This window comes from Oncorhynchus nerka, linkage group LG21 (genome assembly GCF_034236695.1).
Source record: "Oncorhynchus nerka isolate Pitt River linkage group LG21, Oner_Uvic_2.0, whole genome shotgun sequence".
Taxonomy (NCBI): domain Eukaryota; kingdom Metazoa; phylum Chordata; class Actinopteri; order Salmoniformes; family Salmonidae; genus Oncorhynchus; species Oncorhynchus nerka.
In genome coordinates, this window is record NC_088416.1 from 30,948,340 (window position 1) to 30,961,461 (window position 13,122).

A 13,122-nucleotide genomic window follows, 5' to 3' on the forward strand; every position below is an offset into this window, starting at 1 on the left:
TCTTTTGTATGGGTTTGCATATTTCCTACAAAAAACTACATAGGGGATAATCATCTGATCGAAACTCGAGCTCATTGCTTCTGCAAGTTCATCTTCTGGTGAGTTTTTTGTGATGATAAAGAAAAAACCTGGATGAAAGTAAAATCTGTTGTTGGCGTGTTGGCAGCTCCACAACCTATATATCCTATGTAAAATAAGGGTGGCAGAATGAGCACAATGATAATTAGGGGTGAGTGGGGTAAGTTGAGCCTCCCTTGTTTCTAGGAGACCATACACACAATTGATAATTTGACCAAATGTTTAGGAAGAGGTAATTTCATTGAGTCTGTGAAGGAAGAAACCACATGGAAAAAGTGGTAAGCAAGTTAGGTCCAAAAGATTTTCAGCAAGTCAAATGCATTTGTGTTAGAGGTTTCATGACGCTTGTATCTAAACCGAAGTAGATCATTTTAAGTGTTCTATACATCAGTTGGGGTCTCTATAATCTTCATTATGAGGTCCTAAACCTGGCATGAATGTGCATCCCTGTAGCTGTATGGGCTAATATAGTCAACATGTTTGCCTTGGGGTAAGTGAACCAATGGCAAGTTGAGCAAATGTAAGTGCCCTCTTCCCAGGCGTTATGCAAGGCATTGTTGTTGGGAAATGAGTTAAGAACGGGGCCTAGCTTACGATAAAGGTGTTTTTTTAAAGTACACCTATGTTAAAGGATGCTTAAAATGATTATAATCCAAAAGTGATTGTGTTAAATTGTGTTTGGGAAATAGATAGATATGGTTTTAAAAAGGTAGTGTATTTCATTCAGTACATACAGTGGGGAGAACAAGTATTTGATACACTGCCAATTTTGCAGGTTTTCCTACTTACAATTTTTTTATCATAGGTACACTTCAACTGTGAGAGATGAAATCTAAAAGGTTTGAGTCTGTTTGATTGAGTGTGTGACAGGTGTCTTTTATACAGTTAACGAGTTCAAACAGGTGCAGTTAATACAGGTAATGAGTGGAGAACAGGAGTGCTTCTTAAAGAAAAACTAACAGGTCTGTGAGAGGAATTCTTACTGGTTGGTAGGTGATCAAATACTTATGTCAATGCAATAAAATGCTAATTAATTACTTAAAAATCATACAATGTGATTTTCTGGATTTTTGTTTTAGATTCTGTCTCTCACAGTTGAAGTGTACCTATGATTTAAAAACAATTACAGACCTCTACATGCTTTGTAAGTAGGAAAACCTGCAAAATCAGCAGTGTATCAAATACTTGTTCTCCCGACTGTACATTTGTAGGTGGCTTAACTTACCCATACCCAGGGTAAATTGTGCCAAGAGATAATTTTTTTGGGACAAGCTGTGTTTTCAAAACAAATGTTTACATGAATTCTGATTATTTCCAGGGATACACATCATCCTGAAATATATGTAGATATAATTATTAGAAAGAATACTATATTTCCCTTGACGGAATGACCCTGAATGTAAAAAATGGCTAAACTTACCCCACTATCCCCTATTGCAAATAAGGACAGAACATAAAAATGTTTTATTTCTCTCCCCAAACACACCCACACTGGTCCAGAGTCTGCTTCCTCCATTGGATAGCGCTTGTCTGTTGCCCCTTTTTCATTCTTCACAGTGAGTTGACAGTCTGGAAGACAGGTGGACAGACAGAGAGCATTGATTTGGTTGATTTGACAAAGCATGTGTGGGAAACAAATCCTGTGCATTCAAATTGCCATTGATAAAATGTAACTGTGTTCGTTGTCCGTAGCTTACACCTTCCCATACCATAACAACACCGCCACTATGGGGCACTCTGTTCACAACGTTGACATCAGCAAAGCGCTCTCCCCGACCCAACGCCATACACGTGGTCTGCGGTTGTGAGGTCGGTTGGACGTACTGCCAAATTCTCTAAAACAGTGTTGAGGAGGCTTATGGTAGAGAAATTAACTAATTCTCTTTTAACAGCTCTAGTGGACATTCCTGCAGTCAGCATGCCAATTGCACACTCCCTCAAAACTTGAGACATCTGTGGCATTGTGTTGTGTAACGAAACTGCACATTTTAGAGTGGCCTTTTATTGTCACCAGAACAAGGTTCACCTGTGTAAGGATCATACTGTTTAATCAACGTCTTGATATGCCACACCTGTCAGGTGGATGGATTATCGTAGCTAGCTACACAGCTAGCTACATAGCCGTCTTTGTATCAAAGATAATTGTGTAGTCTAGAGCGATTTCCTAGGTTAGCTAGCCAGCTATTGTCGTTCTTTTAACGCAACGTAACGTAATCAACACTGCTAGCTAGCCTGCTAGCCCCGAATAGCAGCACAGTAGAAACTATTACACTCAACGGAACGACTTGATTAGTGTAGTGTCAACAACGCAGCCACTGCCAGCTAGCCTACATAGTCAACATCGCAGCCTCTGCCAGCTAGCCTACTTCAGCAGTACTGTATCATTTTAATCATTTTAGTCAATAAGATTCTTGCTACGTAAGCTTAACTTTCTGAACACTCGAGACGTGTAGTCCACTTGTCATTCCAATCTCCTTTGCATTAGCGTAGCCTCTTGTGTAGCCTGTCAACTATGTGTCTGTCTATCCCTGTTCTCTCCTCTCTGCACAGACCATACAAACGCTCCACACCGCGTGGCCGCGGCCACCCTAATCTGGTGGTCCCAGCGAGCACGACCCACGTGGAGTTCCAGGTCTCCGGTAGCCTCTGGAACTGCCGATCTGCGGCCAACAAGGCAGAGTTCATCTCAGCCTATGCCTCCCTCCAGTCCCTCGACTTCTTGGCACTGACGGAAACATGGATCACCACAGACAACACTGCTACTCCTACTGCTCTCTCTTCGTCTGCCCACGTGTTCTCGCACACCCCGAGAGCTTCTGGTCAACGGGGTGGTGGCACCGGGATCCTCATCTCTCCCAAGTGGTCATTCTCTCTTTCTCCCCTTACCCATCTGTCTATCGCCTCCTTTGAATTCCATGCTGTCACAGTTACCAGCCCTTTCAAGCTTAACATCCTTATCATTTATCGCCCTCCAGGTTCCCTCGGAGAGTTCATCAATGAGCTTGATGCCTTGATAAGCTCCTTTCCTGAGGACGGCTCACCTCTCACAGTTCTGGGCGACTTTAACCTCCCCACGTCTACCTTTGACTCATTCCTCTCTGCCTCCTTCTTTCCACTCCTCTCCTCTTTTGACCTCACCCTCTCACCTTCCCCCTACTCACAAGGCAGGAAATACGCTCGACCTCATCTTTACTAGATGCTGTTCTTCCACTAACCTCATTGCAACTCCCTCCAAGTCTCCGACCACTACCTTGTATCCTTTTCCCTCTCGCTCTCATCCAACACTTCCCACACTGCCCCTACTCGGATGGTATCGCGCCGTCCCAACCTTCGCTCTCTCTCCCCCGCTACTCTCTCCTCTTCCATCCTATCATCTCTTCCCTTTGCTCAAACCTTCTCCAACCTATCTCCTGATTCTGCCTCCTCAACCCTCCTCTCCTCCCTTTCTGCATCCTTTGACTCTCTATGTCCCCTATCCTCCAGGCCGGCTCGGTCCTCCCCTCCCGCTCCGTGGCTCGACGACTCATTACGAGCTCACAGAACAGGGCTCCGGGCAGCCGAGCGGAAATGGAGGAAAACTCGCCTCCCTGCGGACCTGACATCCTTTCACTCCCTCCTCTCTACATTTTCCTCTTCTCTCTCTGCTGCTAAAGCCACTTTCTACCACTCTAAATTCCAAGCATCTGCCTCTAACCCTAGGAAGCTCTTTGCAACCTTCTCCTCCCTCCTGAATCCTCCTCCCCCTCCCCCTCCTCCCTCTCTGCAGATGACTTCGTCAACCATTTTGAAAAGAAGGTCGACGACATCCGATCCTTGTTTGCTAAGTCAAACGACACCGCTGGTTCTGCTCACACTGCCCTACCCTGTGCTCTGACCTCTTTCTCCCCTCTCTCTCCAGATGAAATCTCGCGTCTTGTGACGGCCGGCCGCCCAACAACCTGCCCGCTTGACCCTATCCCCTCCTCTCTTCTCCAGACCATTTCCGGAGACCTTCTCCCTTACCTCACCTCGCTCATCAACTCATCCCTGACCGCTGGCTACGTCCCTTCCGTCTTCAAGAGAGCGAGAGTTGCACCCCTTCTGAAAAAACCTACACTCGATCCCTCCGATGTCAACAACTACAGACCAGTATCCCTTCTTTCTTTTCTCTCCAAAACTCTTGAACGTGCCGTCCTTGGCCAGCTCTCCCGCTATCTCTCTCAGAATGACCTTCTTGATCCAAATCAGTCAGGTTTCAAGACTAGTCATTCAACTGAGACTGCTCTTCTCTGTATCACGGAGGCGCTCCGCACTGCTAAAGCTAACTCTCTCTCCTCTGCTCTCATCCTTCTAGACCTATCGGCTGCCTTCGATACTGTGAACCATCAGATCCTCCTCTCCACCCTCTCCGAGTTGGGCATCTCCGGCGCGGCCCACGCTTGGATTGCGTCCTACCTGACAGGTCGCTCCTACCAGGTGGCGTGGCGAGAATCCGTCTCCACACCACGTGCTCTCACCACTGGTGTCCCCAGGGCTCTGTTCTAGGCCCTCTCCTATTCTCGCTATACACCAAGTCACTTGGCTCTGTCATAACCTCACATGGTCTCTCCTATCATTGCTATGCAGACGACACACAATTAATCTTCTCCTTTCCCCCTTCTGATGACCAGGTGGCGAATCGCATCTCTGCATGTCTGGCAGACATATCAGTGTGGATGACGGATCACCACCTCAAGCTGAACCTCGGCAAGACGGAGCTGCTCTTCCTCCCGGGGAAGGACTGCCCGTTCCATGATCTCGCCATCACGGTTGACAACTCCATTGTGTCCTCCTCCCAGAGCGCTAAGAACCTTGGCGTGATCCTGGACAACACCCTGTCGTTCTCAACTAACATCAAGGCGGTGGCCCGTTCCTGTAGGTTCATGCTCTACAACATCCGCAGAGTACGACCCTGCCTCACACAGGAAGCGGCGCAGGTCCTAATCCAGGCACTTGTCATCTCCCGTCTGGATTACTGCAACTCGCTGTTGGCTGGGCTCCCTGCCTGTGCCATTAAACCCCTACAACTCATCCAGAACGCCGCAGCCCGTCTGGTGTTCAACCTTCCCAAGTTCTCTCACGTCACCCCGCTCCTCCGCTCTCTCCACTGGCTTCCAGTTGAAGCTCGCATCCGCTACAAGACCATGGTGCTTGCCTACGGAGCTGTGAGGGAACGGCACCTCAGTACCTCCAGGCTCTGATCAGGCCCTACACCCAAACAAGGGCACTGCGTTCATCCACCTCTGGCCTGCTCGCCTCCCTACCACTGAGGAAGTACAGTTCCCGCTCAGCCCAGTCAAAACTGTTCGCTGCTCTGGCCCCCCAATGGTGGAACAAACTCCCTCACGACGCCAGGACAGCGGAGTCAATCACCACCTTCCGGAGACACCTGAAACCCCACCTCTTTAAGGAATACCTAGGATAGGATAAAGTAATCCCTCTCATCCCCCCCCCCCATTAAAAGATTTAGATGCACTACTGTTCCACTGGATGTCATAAGGTGAATGCACCAATTTGTAAGTCGCTCTGGATAAGAGTGTCTGCTAAATGACTTAAATGTAAATGTAATGTAAATGTAACACAGTAAAATCTTCCAAATTGTCGCATGTTGCATTCATATTTTTGTTCAGTATAGTAACTGTTTGTGTAGCCAATCTGGGCCATTTGGCAAAATTATGACCTAAATTTAACAACATCTTTGTTAAAAGTCCTGTGCAGTCAAAATGTATTTTCCTGTGTTTTATATATATATTTCCACACTATGAGGTTGGAATAAAATTGTGGTATTGTGAAAATTATGATAATGCCCTTTTAGTGTAAGAGCTGTTTGAAATGACCGCCTGAAATTTCAACCTGTTTTTGTAGAGTGGGTTTTTGGCCTATCTGGTGACGTCACTATGTGGTAAATTAGTTAATAGACCAATAAGAAAGCGCGCTCCAAACCTCGCTGCCAAACAGCTAGTTTTCTGTTTTTCCATCCCCACTCAGACCACTCCCAGACAATCCTAGCAAAATTCTTGCTTGAGAAATTGCTTTTTTTGTCTTTTTTTTTAACCATTTTAATTGCAAAAATCATGGTACGGTAGTTGTTATCCACTCATTGTGGATTTATTCCTCGTATTATTATTATTATTTTCTCTCTGCAATGTTAGGAATGGCTCGTAAGTAGGCATTTCACTGTTGGGCTACATCTTTTGTTTACTAAGCATGTGACAAATACCATTTTATATGAAATAGTTATTTTGCGATTTCTTCCTCTGTCTGGGTGATATCAGTTCAGTACTTTATCCGAATGTTTTCTTTACAGTGTGCTTTTGTTATTTTGAGAAGGTTACAGAGACTACCTTGTATTGTTGTTTATCTCCCTAATACAACTTTATTTGACCTCGTCTGTGTCATTTGAACTGTATTTCCACCAGGGTAGTCCATCCGTCTTTCTGGATATGTACCCTCCTGTAGGTCTGCTAATTTGTTGTGAAATCCGTCAGTGCATAGATACCCAGGAAAAGAGAACAGTTTAGTAAATCATTCTAAAACCATTTCAAAATTACAATAATGATGACTATATGCTAGATTGCACAAATGTTGTTTCTCACACAAGTTTTTTGCCAACACAGACTTTCCTTATTTCCATATGATTTATGTTTGGTTGTACTCCAGCCTCTTTCAACAACATTTCTGAGTACTCTGTAGGTTTTCACACTTTCCCGGGAACCACCAAGTCTGACATAAGGGAAAGCTCCTTCTCCGCTCAAAGGTGTGCTAACTGCATCCTGTGTTGCGTGGTGACATCTCCTCAAAGTTGTAGCAGCTCAGCCGTTGTTGGTGGTGGCACTTCAGGGAGTCTTGGTTCATCTGATCTCAGGATCGTTAAGAACAAATTCTTATTTACAATGACGGCTGACCCTGGCCAAACGCTAACCCGGACGACGCTGGGCCAATTGTGCACCGCCTTATGGAACTCCCAATCACGGCCGGTTCTTATACAGCCTGGAATCTAACCAGGTTCTGTAGTGATGCATTTAGCACTGAGATGCAGTGCCTTAGACCTCTGCGCCACTCGGGAGCCCAAGACTGTACATTCAGTTTAGGATGAAGGGAGTTCGTTTTTTTTCTATAATTGTAGGAGACTATTAGAAAGAAAGAATGCTTCCAGTCATTCAATATAATGTCATGTTACAATCTTATATTCAGTACATGTGTAGCTTTTGGGATGGGACTGTTTACATCTCAGCCAGACAGCTCAAATGGGGAATAACAATAACACAGTAATATACTGAGTGTACAAAACATCATGAACAACTATTCTTTCCATGACATAGACTGACCAAGTGAATCCAGGTGAAAGATATGTGTCACGATTCCCACCGAAGGTGGCTCCCCTGCCTGTTCGGGTGGCGCTCGGTGGTCGTTGTCACCGGTCTACTAGCTGCCACCGATCCCCTTTTCCTTTTCTGTTTGTTATGTCTTATTGGTTGCACCTGTCTCTTGTTTTAGTTTTGATTCAGGACTATTTTAGCCTGTTAGGCCCGCTTGTTTTTGTGCAGGCTTCTTTTCTGTGAGTCGAGGTTGTTGCGTGTAGTGTTCCTGTCTGTTTGTGCCCTGTGTTGGGTTGGACATTTTTTGACATTGGCCTGTTGTTTTGGGCGTTAGCGTTGGATGCCGCAATAAAGTGCGGTTTCCCTCATTACCCTCTGCTCTCTGCGCTTGACTCCGCACCCACCACTCCAGGCTTTGTGACACTATGATCCCTTGTTGATGTCACCTGTTAAATCCACTTCAGTTAGTGTAGGTGAATGGGAGGAGACGGGTTCAATTATTTTTTTAACCCTTGAGACAATTGAGACATAGATTGTGTATGTGTGCCATTCAGAGAGCGAATGGGAAAGACAAAAGATTTAAGTGCCTTTGAACGGGGTATGGTTGTAGGTGCCAGGCACACCGGTTTGATTGTGTCAAGAACTGCAACGCTGCTGGGTTTTTCATGCTCAACAGTTTCCCGTGTGTATCAAGACTGGAGCACCACCCAAGGAACATCCAGCCAACTTGACCCAACTGTGGGAAGCATTGGAGTCAACATGGGCCAGCATCCCTGTGGAACGCTTTCAACACCTTGTAGAGTCCATGCCCCGACGAATTGAGGCTGTTCTGAGGGAAAAAAGGGGGTGCAACTCAATATTAGAAAGGTGTTCCTAATGTTTTATGCACTCTGTGAATAACAGCAAAAACAGGTTCAGCGGACAACATTTCTTCTCCACTAAATGTTCAAGTAAATCTGTTGGGTCTCTTTTACCAAGGCTGTCGTGTATGTGAAGACCAGAAGAGGCTGGTGGGAAGAGCAATGGGAGGACGGGCTCATTGTAATGGCTGGAATGGAACCAATGGAATGATACCAAACACATCAAACACATGGAAACAATGTCACTCATATATCTTTATGTACATATTCTTATCCCCTCACACTTGTGTCTATAAGGTAGTAGTTTTGGAATTGTTAGCTAGATTACTTGTTGGTTATTACTGCATTGTCGGAACTAGAAGCACAAGCATTTCGCTACACTCGCATTAACATCTGCTAACTAGGATAGGATAAAGTAATCCTTCTCACCCCCCCCCCCCCTTAAAAGATTTAGATGCACTATTGTAAAGTGGCTGTTCCACTGGATGTCTTAAGGTGAACGCACCAATTTGTAAGTCGCTCTGGATAAGAGCGTCTGCTAAATGACTTAAATGTAATGTAAATGTTTGACTCCATTCCAGCGATTCCTTTCACACACAAGATCAGACACTCATCTCAGGATTGAAAAATGAATTAGATTGACCCAACTAGCTCCTAAAACAGGTCTTTTAAGTCTCCCTCCATGGATAGAATTGCGATTACACTGCATAGACATGGCACATCAAATTGACACGTTTTCTTTCAATGCCCAAAAACCTGGTCACCCACTTAATCCATGTCTGCCAAATAGTGCTTTAAAATCATTGACTTTTGTTGGAGGGGTATTACATCCATACTGTATCTGATGAACTATTTAATATGTCACCATATATCAGCCTAGGGCTCTAAACCTGTACCTGTTGTCGTCAGGACCTTCCATTTATCTGTTATTAATGTGTCATCTACAAATTAGGTTATGACAAATTTAAAGAAATTACAACATTGTTCTTGGTAGGTATGGTTCTGTAACCTATCAAATAACGGTTCTTTCCACAATAGGCATCTAATAGTTTGTTTTGAAATAGAATTAAGACATTATTCTGATTAATACACAGTAATAATTATAGTTATTAGACAGCAATTATTACTGATAGCATGTTATTTATACAGTAAATTATTATTATTACTGATTGTATGTTATTACACAGTAATTGTCATTACTGGTTGTATAGGTCATTACACAGTATGATACTTTTGATTTTGAAGGTTGTGCTACTAATGTTGATCATCAGTAAAAGGTTCCCCATCCAACCATACAGCACTTTCTCTCCACAGGTAGGAATGTGTTTACTGTAAACTCCACCTAACCCTCAGCCACATTCCACTTAACAACTTTAAACATCAAAGTTATGTCTAGCCCTCTACAAACACCATCCTAAAGTCAGCATTGTTTATATTTTTGGCTGTCAGCCCATGACTGATGAACTCACATTGTATGTACTACCTCTGGGACAAATAAAGTGGAACCTTGAACTTTCTCCTATTAATATACAAGTGCTGTAATCAGCAAATTAACTTTTGGATTTCATTTTACTAGGCAAGTCAGTTAAGAACAAATTCTTATTTTTAATGATGGCCTAGAAACAGATTTGTACCTTGTCAGCTCAGAGATTTGAACTTGCAACCTTTTGGTTATTAGTCCAATGCTCTAACCACTAGGCTATGCTGCCAGCCCAAACTATTACACAAACTGATTACTTTGATTACTTACTTTTGGATGACTTTCCCTTTAAAGGTCAACTTCTCCTTACAACCAACTTCTCTGGTTTTAAATGGCCTATGTGGCATCGATATGAGTCAGAAACAGTCATTCTAGTGTCAAAATTGACTGTAAAGTGTAAATAGGATACTTTTGGTCATAAAGTTAGTCTTGTTCAAAACTGAGTTTGGTAAGTGACTGTGTCATGACTTACTTGAGGTTTTGGTTTGGATTACAATAAAGTCAACAATTCATGCTCCCTTTTGCCTATTAACACGTGGTGGCACTATGTTCTCTGGGAAAAGAATGGAGGAGTTCACTTGCATGACCCGGTGCCCCGGGCTGTAGGAGACCTCTCCTAAGGAGGACCAATGGAATGTTCAAAAATGACTAAACCCCAACAACCCGGGGCGCCGGGTCACACAAAATGAACTCGCCAGACAAGACGTGTGGTTAATACTGGAACCTCTTCCCCAGACAAGACGTGTGGTTAATACTGGAACCTCTTCCCCAGACAAGACGTGTGGTTAATACTGGAACCTCTTCCCCAGACAAGACGTGTGGTTAGTACTGGAACCTCTTCCCCAGACAAGACATGTGGTTAATACTGGAACCTCTTCCCCAGACAAGACGTGTGGTTAGTACTGGAACCTCTTCCCCAGACAAGACGTGTGGTTAATACTGTAACCTCTTCCCCAGACAAGACGTGTGGTTAATACTGGAACCTCTTCCCCAGACAAGACGTGTGGTTAATACTGGAACCTCTTCCCCAGACAAGACGTGTGGTTAATGCTGGAACCTCTTCCCCAGACAAGACGTGTGGTTAATGCTGGAACAACTTCCCCAGACAAGACGTGTGGTTAATGCTGGAACCTCTTCCCCAGACAAGACGTGTGGTTAATACTGGAACCTCTTCCCCAGACAAGACGTGTGGTTAATACTGGAACCTCTTCCCCAGACAAGACGTGTGGTTAATACTGGAACCTCTTCCCCAGACAAGATGTGTGGTTAGCACTGGAACCTCTTCCCCAGACAAGACGTGTGGTTAGTACTGGAACCTCTTCCCCAGACAAGACGTGTGGTTAGTACTGGAACTTCTTCCCCAGACAAGACGTGTGGTTAGTACTGGAACCTCTTCCCCAGACAAGACGTGTGGTTAATACTGGAACCTCTTCCCCAGACAAGACGTGTGGTTAATACTGGAACCTCTTCCCCAGACAAGACATGTGGTTACTACTTGCCCTTGCTTGAGAAATAGCTACTCTAGTTAAAATTTGCTTCCATAAAGTTGATCATGTATTTCATGATCATGCACTGCATTTTTTTCTGCCAATATCCTTTCTGAATTTAAAAGTAATCCAAAAAGTAATTATCTAGTTATTCGAAAGTATCTGTAATCTGATTACAATATTTTTGCTGGTAAGTGATTACAGGTAGTTGTTTTTGAAACCAGATTACATGTACCTGATGTAATCAGATTATATGTAACTGATGTAATCACACAAACCTGTGTGTAAAATACTTCAGCTCTCAGATTGTTTTCAATCGTCTCTATTCTGCTGTTGAAATTACGATTAGGGGTTGTACTATTCACAGTGATGCACGCAAAGATTAAGCAGGGGCGGAGCATTGATTACATTAGCCACTCCTACATCAAATCAAATTTTATTTGCCACATGCACCAAATACAACAGGTGTTACCATGAAATGCTTACTTCCAAGCCCTTTACCAACAATGCGGTTCAAGAATTAGAGCTAAGAAAATATTTACTAAATACAATTAAATTAAAATAAAAAGTAACATAATAAAATAACAAGGCTATATACAGGGGGTACCGGTACCGAGTCAATGTGCGGGGTACAGGTTAGTGGAGATCATTTGCACGTGTAGGTATGGGTAAAGTGACTATGCATAGATAATAAACAGCGAGTAGCAGCAGTGTAAAAACAAAGGGAGGTCAATGTAAATAGTCCGGGTGGCCATTTGATTAATTAGCAGGCTTATGTCCAGGTCGCAGTTGCAAATGAGAACTTGTTCTCAACTAGCCTACCTGGTTAAATAAAGGTGAAATAAAATGTCAAAATAAAAATGGCTTGGGGGTAGAATCTGTTAAGGAGCCTTTTGGACCTAGACTTGGCGCTCTGGTACCGCTTGCCACAGTTTGACTTGGGTGACTGGAATCTGACAATTATTTGGGCCTTTCTCTGACACCGCCTAGTATAGAGGTCCTGGATGGCAGGAAGCTTGGCCCTAGCGATGTACTGGGCAGTACGCACTACCCTCTGTAGCGCCTTACGGTCAGGGATGCCGAGCAGTTGCCATACCAGGTGGTGACACAACCGGTCAGGATGTTCTTGTTGGTGCAGCTGTAGAACTTTTTGAGGATCTGGGGACCCATGCCAAATATTATCAGTCTCCTGAGGGGGAAAAGGTGTTGTTGTGCCCTCTTCACGACTGTCTTGGCTCCATTACAATGTCTTCCTCTAAGCCTTATCTGCAGTTTTAGCAGTCAGATGTTCGATGGGCATCTGACATCAGATGACGTCAATGCATTTTCTTAGAATGTAGGGTGGTGTTTGTAGAGGGCTAGACATAACTTTGATGTTTAAAGTTGTTAAGTGGAATGTGGCTGAGCGTTAGGTGGAGTTTACAGTAAACACATTCCTACCTATGGAGAGAAAGTGCTGTACGGTTGGATGGGGAACCTTTTACTTACATCATGTAACAATCCAAAACAGTACAATTAGTAAAAAGAGGAATTTTAAGAAAGTTTGCTCTCACTAAAATCAAGAGGTTTCAGATCTCTAAAGTGGTCTAATGTAGAGATGAGTCCTTAACCCTTGGTGCAGATGAAGCTCGACACGTGACACTGACAGCAAATTGAGCGTGTCTTAGATAAATTACTGCTGAATCAACTTTTTTTTGCATGTAAACAGTGGCATGCCTGCTGGAGTCACACTGCGTGCTGAATACCGGTCTGAGCGTTCCTCATGATTACTCTTCTCCCTGTTGGCATTCAGTGGCATGCCTGCTGGAGTCACACTGCATGCTGAATACCGGTCTGAACGTTCCTCATGATTACTCTTCTCCCTGTTGGCATTCAGTGGC